Here is a 10,464-nt window from a genome sequence, read left to right as displayed (position 1 = left end):
AAATGTATATTTCCATTAAACTGTCTTGTCATTCAACCTGGAAAATCCATAAAAAGTCTTTAACACAGGAGAAAAATAGGCATCTTGGAACAGTATACAATTCTCATCCCATATAGTAACACTCTGTAAATTATAAATTCAGTCCAGGCTGCCAGTAATGGCTAAATATACAAAAGGCATCACTGAGTAAGTGATAGGTGCTTATGTTTCTTTTTCATTCATTCGTTTATCTATTACTTGTGTATTTTTTATTGTCATTGCTTTTTATTTGTTTTTCTGACGTGGAATATTGCTATGTGGTCCATGGTGGCCTTAAATTCAGGGTTATCCTGCCTTAGTCTTCCAAATACTGAGATTGTGGATGTTGACCACTGACCCGGGTACTGAAATTTATTGTAAAACCAAGTATACCCTGTACTAAAGGTGAACTCACTCTATTGTGTGTGATCTTTGTCTCATCTTTAAATTTGTACTTAGTGTGATCAAGACTTTATATGAAATGTTTTAGTGACTTGTTACTAATGAAGTAACTAGGGACCTTTTGATCTACTCAGATAGAAATCATAGATAGATGAGGCAAAGCTCATCTAATACCAACCATCCCAGGCCCTTGAATGTCCCAGGGCCTGCAGTGCTGGACCCAGCAGAAGCTGAGCACTCTATGCCCTCTGAGCTAGGGACCTATTCCTCCAAGCTGTTCAAGCCAGAGACTTACAGTGAGATACTGTCTCAAAATCCAAACCAAGATACAACGAAACAGTCATAGACTTATGACTACTAGCTATTTAGACTGCACTTGGCTTATCACTTTGGCCTTCAACCACCAGTGTAGCTCTCAGAAGCCATTCTAATCCTTCACTTCCCACAGTAGTAGATAGTAACTGCAGGCAACACGAAGCAGCAGCAGATGGTACCTCCTAGTATATAGTTCAGAGATCTGAGGCAGGCCCAAGGCTAACGGGGGACAGTTCCTTTCTTCATTTCTAGCTCCTTTCTTCATGGTTGGACAAAACACTCTGACCAATACCAACTTGGGGAGGAAAAGGTTTGTTCAGCTTAAATCTCCCGGGTCACAGTTCATCCAGGAGCCCAAAGTACGAACTCGGGGCAGGAACCTGGAGGCAGGAGCTGGAGCCCAGGCCATGGAGGATCACTGCTTACTGACTTGCTCTCCTGGCCCCTGCCCAGTCTGCTTTCTTATGCAACATAGGCCCACCTGCCCAGGGGTGGCACCACCCACAGTGGGCTGGGCCCTCCCACATCACCCAACAATCAAGAAGATGCCCCACAGACAGGGCCACAGGCCAGTCCAATGGAAACAATTCCCCAGTTGAGCCTCCCTCAACCCAGATGTGTCAAGTTCACAGTAAAGCTGTCCAGCACAGTAGCGATGGGTAGATTGGAGATGTTCAGGCTACAGGGGAATGAAGACTTGTGGGTGTGATCAGACTTTTTACCAGGACAGTTGGAGGGCAGGCCTGTGTCAGGAGTCCAGGGGAAGGTGGGGGTGGGAACAGCCTGTGGAGGGTCTACAAACTATGCTAGGGGATTTAGCTAGTCTGGTTTAGGAAGCTAGTCCAGAGATCTGAGGTGAACAAACAGAAGGAGACATACAAGCTTTTAGTGCCAGGATCCTCTGTGTTACAGCCCTGAGTATTATATTTCTCAGAGATAATGTTCTTCACCCCTTGGCAGTGATACGGTTCCCAGGTCTAAGGTATGAGGAACTCTCGCCCAAAATGACAGCAACAAGTGTTACACATCTAAAGCCTTAAGGTGTTGGGATTCCCAGTCCTTGACAGCAGCAGGTATCACATCTCTTAGTCCCAGGGTGTTTGGAACCTCTGTCAGCTCATGGAACTCGTTTGGTAACCAGGATCCACAGCTACCCAGCCTCAGCTCTTCCCAGCATCATTGCCATGCCTCTGCTGCTCCTTTTTTCTGCCCTGGTCACTTGCCACATCTTCAGCTGCCCCCTGCTACTGTCAACCCTGGACAGCAGCTGCTGTCATGTCTGCCACTGCTGCTCTGTCCTCTGCTTCTGCTTCATGTCACCAGCTCGGCTTGCTCTAGCAATGGTGAAGATCAAAAGTAGACAACAACAGACCACTTTTACGGAGCCTAATGTCACAACACTAGGGGCCAGCAGGGAATCTCCCAGCTGGCCTTCGGAGCTTAAACTGCAGCTAGAACTGAACACTAACAGCAGCTCCTTATGCAAATGAAAAGTGCTATCACCAAACAGAAGCCTTCAGCTGGGCCACCATAGGAAGCATATCCTCTGGCCTGCCTGAGTGAAAATGGTTGCAGGGACTTCTCTGGTTCAACAAGGCAGAAAGCCTAGTGCAGGGCCTCCAGGTAGTCTTCATTGATGGGAGAGCGTCTCCAAGCAGTAAGAGCTGCTGCCGAGGAGTTTCTTCAAGTCATCCACAGAGTGTAAAGCAGCTGGTTCTAGCTTAAGGGCAGTCACTGCCCTTGACTGATCATCTTTCACTCAAAGTAACTAGAACACCAGGATTCGGTCTAGCAGCTAGCTAGCATTTGCTTAACGTTAGTTGACTGACCAGCTCAATAATTCTCAAATTGTTCTTTATTCCCCTAAACCTGACTCTTTGTTGTCAAATAGGGAGTAATATCACACAGCCCTCCCTAAATCTTAGCTTATTTAAAGGAACACTGGGTATGTGTAGGAATGCCTACAATAAAGGCTTCTTAACAGCACTTTAAAGGTATTTAAGAGATTGGGCATTGTGGCACATACCTTCAGTCACAGCACTCCAGAGGCAGAAGCTGATGGATCTCGGTGAGATCAAGGCCATCCTAGCCTACACAGGGAGCTCCCAGCCAGCCAGTGCTTCAAGGAGACCCTGTCTAAAAGTATTAACTGTGCTCTAACAATGCTTAACCCCTACCCCAGCGCCCAGACAAAGAAGAGTTCTTCCCATTTTTCTCATATTCATTGCATCCCAAACCAAATATAAAGGGCTTCTCCAGCCCTTTAAAAGTGCTTCCAAGGTATGCCTTATCTAAATAGTAGCATGATGTACATTCTCACCAGTGAGTGCTGTATTAAACAAGCAGGCTTTCCATCCTCTAACCTGGAACAATGAGACCTTAGTTCAGTTTGTTTACGTGCTTGGCCAGTTTCATCCTTACTCTTCAATGAATGCCTTTCCAAATTTCCCCTTCCTTTATGACCAACTAAAAATCATATGTGCTCTAAATAGCCTTTGTAAAACTTTAGAATCGAAAGGAGCTTCCATTTCCCTCTTGTCCCCTAAGCAGATTGCTATTGATTCTTCAACAACCAATACATCCAAGCACTATAGAATGTTCTTTGACCTAATCATAAAATTGGTTCTCTAATGCTTAGCTTTCAGTCTTGACCCCAACACTGCTATCATGATGATTTCATTAAAAGAGAAACTTGAAACTTGAATATATCAAGCTATTTTTAAATCAATCTCTCTCTCTCTCTCTCTCTCTCTCTCTCTGAATTAGTAGGCTCTAAGACCCCATAATGTTTCCCTTTTCTTCATACACTTGTCTACAACATTCCATCATGTGCTATCAGCTCCAGAAATATCGGGATGTTGCATCTGATATAAGCAATGAATTCCTGAAGGCCTATATAATTCAAAAGGTGTGTTATTTGATTAAAAAATTCCCATGTTGGGCTAGGGAGATGGTTCAGTTTGCAAAGCGCCTGCCGTGCAAGCATGAAGACCCAAGTTCAGACTCCCAACACCCATGTGAATAGCAGATCATAGCAGTGTACATCAGAAACCCCAGCACTGAGGAAGCAGAGACAGGCAGATCCCTAGAGCTCGTTGGCCAGCCTGTCTAGACAAGTTGATGAGATTCAGGTTTATGGAGAGGTCCTGTTTCAGAAAATAAGGAAGAGAGGGCTGAGAAGGCATCTGACATCAACCTGTAGCCTCTATGTGTACATGCACATGTGCACACACACACACGCATGCACACACACACACACACACACAAATTCTCATGTGGCTCTATCTAAATTCAGGAAAACATTTTGGAGCAGGTGACTTTTTACCTGTGCGTGGTTTTCCACCAGGCATTGTTGCACACCATGCATTCTCTTAAATTTACAAAAGACCATATGATCGTGGGTTTTTTTTTTTTTTTTTTTTTTTTTTGCTTCTTTGCTTCTTTGCAGCATTTTATTGCATTTAAATCCCATTTCAAAGTTGTGGATTTTCAGAATTATCTCAGGAATTAGCCTTAACCCAAGCAGTACTATTTAATGAAGATTTCAATTATATTGCTATAGGGTATGAGGAAATCATTTATAAAATACTTCTTGGCTTTGAATGTCCACATCAAGACCCCTGTTGAAATTAAATCCTCATTGTAAGGCATTAAACGGGTAGAAAGTTCATCCTGTTATGGTATTTGGAGGTCAGGCATTGGGAGGAGGCTCCGAGGGGAAGGCACTGACCCAATGGTACTGTGACTTTATAAGAAGAGGAGAGTTCTGAATGAGGAAATTCTGTTTCCTGCTGTGGTGTCTCCCTATCCCTTGGGAATCTTCAACGTCCCCAACAGCAGGAAGGACCTGGTCAGATGCAGACACTTCACCTTGGAATTCCAAAGCCATAAGTGGCCTGTGTCTCTGTTCTTGATAACATTTTCAGTCCATGGAATTCAGTTACATCAACAGAAAGTGGGCTAAAATAATAGTATAGGATGAAGGTCACCAAAAACCTTCCCCAGAAGTTACGAGATGAGCATTCAGACATGTACTAGAAGGCTTTGCGCTGTACTTGATGAAATCTCAGCATGGCAATTACAGAAACTATTGAACTCACTACAGCTGACATTAATAGTCCTTAGTATTAAGGCATTCACTTTTCAAAGTTTGTAGAGAAAGTGGTCATTTGCCACTTTAAAATTCTCTATTGGGATTTAGATATACTGAAACCATAGTGTATCTGGAGTTTCCCAAACATACCCGATCACTTCTCACCATGATGCATTCTCTCTCAAGCTCCTTTTGCACTGTGCTGTATCCCAACCACATTTATGAATCTGACTCATTTCATCACGCCAGGATCTCCTCTGCCACACCTACTATTTGCTCTTGTACTGAGCCTCTGTGAATAGTTATGCCATTGCCTCATAGCCAGCCTGGACGAAGGATCTATTCTTTCATTCCTGTGGCAATAAAGAGAACGGTGCTTGGCACATACATATTGCAGTTACATTTTAAAACAACGGAAGTCTTACCTAACAGGTGTGTTCAATTTCCATCACTGTGACAAAATACTTGACCTAAATCAACTCAAGAGGAAAGGTTTATTTTTGGTACATGGCTTTAACATTTTCAGCTCATGGTTGCTTGGTTGCACTGCTTTTGGGCCTGTGGTTAGGCAGAACATCATGGTAGGGGTGCATAGTGAAGGAAAGATACTCACTTATTTGTAACAGGGAAACAAAGGAAAGGGGAGGGGCTCTAACATCCAGAGCACACATATAGTGAACTATTTTCTTCTGTGGGTCCCACCTCATAAGGTTCTATCACCTTCCAACAGCCACAGCCTGGGGAGCAAGCCTTCAATGCCCAGGCTTTTGTGGACATTCAGGGCCCACAGTGCAGCAACAGGAATTTCTGCTTGAATGTCTGCTCACTTTTGAGTGGGAGTTTCTTAAAAAGAAGAACTATGAGGTTCTCTAAATCTACAACACAAGGTTTTGGTATAAAACATCCAATGGATATTTCTGGAATTTAATAAATATCACCTCTCGTAAGAAGAGTTGCAGTATATCTGTAAATATAGTGAAGCCCTATATAATGATGTTTTAGTCACTGTCCCCCACTACAAATAGTCCTGTAGAATTACAAAGAAGCTGAAATTTTCCTAGCGGTAGAATGGCTGCTGTAAAGTCATAGTATAAGGGCTGGGGTATGCTTCAGTTGGTAGAGAGCTTTTCTGGTGTACATGAAGCCCTGCACTTGATCCACAGAACCACAGGTGTGGTGGTACCTGTCTGTAATCCAGGCACTCAGGAGCTGGAGGCAGGAGGATCAGAAGTTGAAGATCATTCTTGGCTACATAGTGATTTCAAGACCAACCTGGGACACATGAGACCTTGTCTCAAAATACTACCAAGAGCCAACTACCACCTCCGACAAAATCATTGTAGTACAATGTAAGATTCATTTGTTTGTGGTGACGCAGGAATAAACAAAACTACTACACTGCCAAAGATATAGCTTATAAGATTATGGAGTGCATAGATTTGATTTGATAATTAAAACCCATGTTACTAATTTATACATTCACTATGCTATTCTTTTTAATGTGATTTTACAGTATTTAAAAAAATTTTAATTGTGGTTGGAGCTTTGATTGCCCTTGGCAGTTTGCATAGTATTCTCTAGAACTATGAGAGCTAGTCTTTAGGGAGAAGACTTTCAGGTTAGTTCTAACTCCATTGCTCCAACAAACTATAGCAGCGCAGTATCTTGGGGCTAATCAATAGCTATCTAATTGGACTTAAAACCCTCTCAATGGGCAAGAACTGGTGTGTGACACTGTAAGCACAGCCAAGTACACATGGCTGGAGAGGTCAAAGAGCCACTAGAGAAAACCCTACCTCTATCACATCCCTAGACAAGTGTTATTTCTTACTCTATGCTAAATATGAATCCTTATACATTACCGACAAGTATACCAGTCACCACTCATCAGAGAAGCTTCCTCTTTTCAACAGATGGAGACTATCACAGAGTTCCACAATTGGTCACACATAGAAAATAAGTGTCTGAGAGATGCCCACTCCTAAGTGACTCATGTACAATGGAATATCTATACCTAAGGCTCACAGAACATAGTGGAATAGGGGTTAGGGAGAATAATGACACATCAATCAATTCTCATCAGTGAAACTTACTCATTCCACAGAGGGTGATGAACACAGAACATAACAGCCGGCCAAAGTGTAGAGAACAAGAGACTGCAGAGTGTGTGTCTCTGGATAGGATTCCTGAACTGAACCTCACCCAACCATGGCTCAGGGACCATTGCAGAAAAGGATGTGGAAAGAGTGTAGGAGTCAGGGTTGGTGCATTATCATAAGGAAACAGTCTTCCAGGCCTTTGGGAACTTACTCTTATGAACATTCAGCAATGGTGACAGAATGCACAAGACCCATACAAACTCAATTAGATAAAATCCAGCATAGAACTGGGGGAATAGGCCTGAGGCCTCAACCTTAGCTGAAGAGCTATTGGCAGATGATTATTTCTGGTTGATAGAGAGTCAGTCTTCCTTAAGGGAGTGACTCTGGATAGGCTGACTGAACTCCAGTGGATGAACTCATACCGAGGGACATCTGGGTACACAAACTTAACTCCATAGGACTTAACACATAGGAAAGAATGCATGAAATATGGTGGGGGCTATGGGGAGTTGTGGATGGGGTCTAAATGTGATTAAGATGTATTGAATAATATGCAAAAAATTCAGTAAAAACATACATTGGGAAAAATGTTAATTGCACGTCAATTGCCAGTGTTATGCTAGAAACAAACTTACACATCTCATGTTTACTGCATCTCTTGATCATGTTGAGATCAAGTGCAGTACTATCTGGAACTATATTGAGAACACACAGTGATGCCCACACAATGACAATTAACAACCAAGGCTCAGCCATACATTACAACACGTCTCACTGACACCTAATTTCTAAAGCCTGTTTGCAAGTACTGTTTCTCACTAACCATTGTTCATTTCATCACCTCTTCCTGTTTGTGATTCAGACTTGCACCCCAAATTTTTCTCAAGCAATATTTAAGACTTGTATAGAATCAATTAAAAGGGTTTGTGTCAGTAAGTAGCCGCTTTCCTGCTTCACCTATGAGCACAGGACTCTAAATCACTAAACTCATTTTTTCTTTACTGGAATCAGATGTCAGTCCAGGTATTTGCACTTTGCTCTTTATCTTTTCTGTTTCTTTAAAGAATTTTGTATAAATATTTTCAGTTGCAAGCAATTTCTCACTCTGCCCCATCCCATCTAATCTCTTTATGTTCTTTATGGATATTAACTTACTCACCTTTGAACTTCTCTTTATGTTTTATAAAATGTAAGACCATTTCTTAAACTTAAGGGTAAGTAGGGGAGAGTTCAATAAAACATACAGAGAACCAAGACTCTGACTAAGTGGAATTGAGGTGGTGTCCAAAAATTCTTAACAAACATGACAGATGATCTTGATGTTATGCTCTGGAACTGGCGGACCTGACTCTGGACAACATCCCCTGCCCCTCTCTGCTGAGCACACATGAGGTCTACTCTTCTTTATTCCTGACCTACCACACACCAAACTTCTTCCTTTGTTTTCTAAGTTCAGTATTTAACTTTGGACTTTTAAATATCGGCTCTCAATTCTATCTGAGGAAGGAAATGTCCATCTCAAAGTGTTTCATTTTGCTTGTCTGCTTGAGAATTGTCTCTGTCTTATTGTTTGGTGGCCAACCACTGATATTTGGAATGTGATTTACTGTCTTTGGTAGATTTTCCACGGTACCCTACTCTCTTAACAATTTGGTCATATCACAGCCTGCTTTCACAGCTTTTAAAAATGAGTCTAAAATATAATTTGAGATAGCCTTGTGATAAAAAATGGAAATTTCTATTAACATGCCACAAATTTCAAGTCCCCGTGCCTGGAAATCGCCTATTTTCTCCTGGGCTATTTCTCTTCATTAAACTGTGTTCAGAATCGTTAGAATGTACATACAAATAGATGCCCTTCAATCCTGGTCATTTTACAGGCTGGTTGTAAGTATTTGTCTGCATGGGTACATTGTCCTGATTTATGCCTCTGCAATTGAAAAGTCTGTTTATTCAACAAATTTATTTTTGTTCAGATTTACTGTCCATTTATCCAAAATCCTGGAGACCAGAGCTGCTTAAGATTGCATAAGCAGCTGGAGTCAGGTCCACCAGTTTTTCAGGTTTTGGACTATTTTCATATATAATTAGATCACTTGGGATGGCACCCAAGACTAAACACAAGGTCATTTATGCCTCATATACACTTCACACAGCCTGAAGTGAGGAAGGAGACAGCACCCCCAGAAGGGAAAACGGTGATGTATCTACAGTGGAGCTATTCTACAAACAACATACAAACAACACCAAGATGGGGAGAGGCTTTGTAATACCTCTTGTACAGTTGTCTAATGGTGTGTGTGTGTGTGTGTGTGTGTGTGTGTGTGTGTGTGTGTGTGTGAAGTACCCTGGAGCTGGAGTTACAGGCAGTTAGTTGTGAACTGCCTAGTGTGGGTGCTGGGAACTGAACTTGGGTCCTCTGGAAGAGCAACAAGCTCTCTTAACTGCTGCACCATCTCTCAGTCCTGCACTTGGGGTTTGACTGTAACCCATCTCATAAATCAGCTGTTGACTTATTCACTTGTCGCTCATGTCACCTCTCAGAAAGTTTTGGATTTTTAAAGAAATTAATTTATTAATTTTATTTTGTGGGTATGAGTATATTGCCTGTAAGTGTGTAAGTGTGCCCATGCATTGTAATGCCCATAGAGGTCAGAAGAGGGCATAGGATTCCCGTGGAACTGAAGTTATGGATGACTGTTAGCTGTCATGTGGGTGCTGGGAATTGAACCCAGGTCCTCTGCAAGAGCAGCCAGTGCCCCAAACTGCTGAGCCCCGTCTCCAGCCCCAAGTTTTGGATTTTTTAATCACTTCAGATTTTGGATTTTCAGATTTTCAGATTGCTCAGCTTCTACTTAGGCAGGAAGCTTCCTTCCTCACTCATAGGAGAGGACAGAGCAACAGATAGGCAGAAAATACAATTCTGATTACCTCTTCTAGGGGTTCTGTCGTTCTTTGTTATGGTTAGCCTCAGCTGTTAATTGTTTGGATTAAGAAGCACCAACGATATTAGTGAAACACACCTATGGGTATAGTGGTTGGAAGAGTAACTAACGAGGTCGGGGGGGGGCTCTTGCCCTCAGTGTAGGCAGCAGCATCTCATTAATTGGGGCTCAGATGGAATAAAATGGATAAAGGAAAAACCAGCTTCTCTCTCTCTTTCCCTCTCTCTCTCTTTCCCTCTCTCTCCCTTTCTCTCCCTCTCTCTCTTCCTTTCTCTCTCCCTCTCTCTTTACCTCCTTCTCTCTCCCTCCCTCCTCCCCCTCCCTCTCTCTCTCCCTTTCTCCCTCCCCCTTTCTCTTCCTCTCTCTCTCCCTCTCTTCTCCCTCTCTCTCTTCTTTCTCTCTCCCTCTCTTTCTCCCTCTCTGCTTTCGGTTTGCCATGATGCGAGCTGTCATACTCCACCATCATGTCCTCCTAACCATGATGGACCAAAACCTCTCAACTGTATCTTTACTCATTCAACCTAGTCCTCTCACATACTTGTCACTGTCACAAAAGACCCAGCTAACAAGGTCATTTGGGGTGTTTCTC

The sequence above is a fragment of the Nannospalax galili genome, unplaced genomic scaffold (assembly GCF_000622305.1).
Source record: "Nannospalax galili isolate Female #2095 unplaced genomic scaffold, S.galili_v1.0 scaffold162, whole genome shotgun sequence".
In the NCBI taxonomy this organism is placed as follows: Eukaryota; Metazoa; Chordata; class Mammalia; order Rodentia; family Spalacidae; genus Nannospalax; species Nannospalax galili.
The sequence above is the reverse complement of the archived record's forward strand: the minus strand, read 5'-3'. Positions refer to the sequence as shown.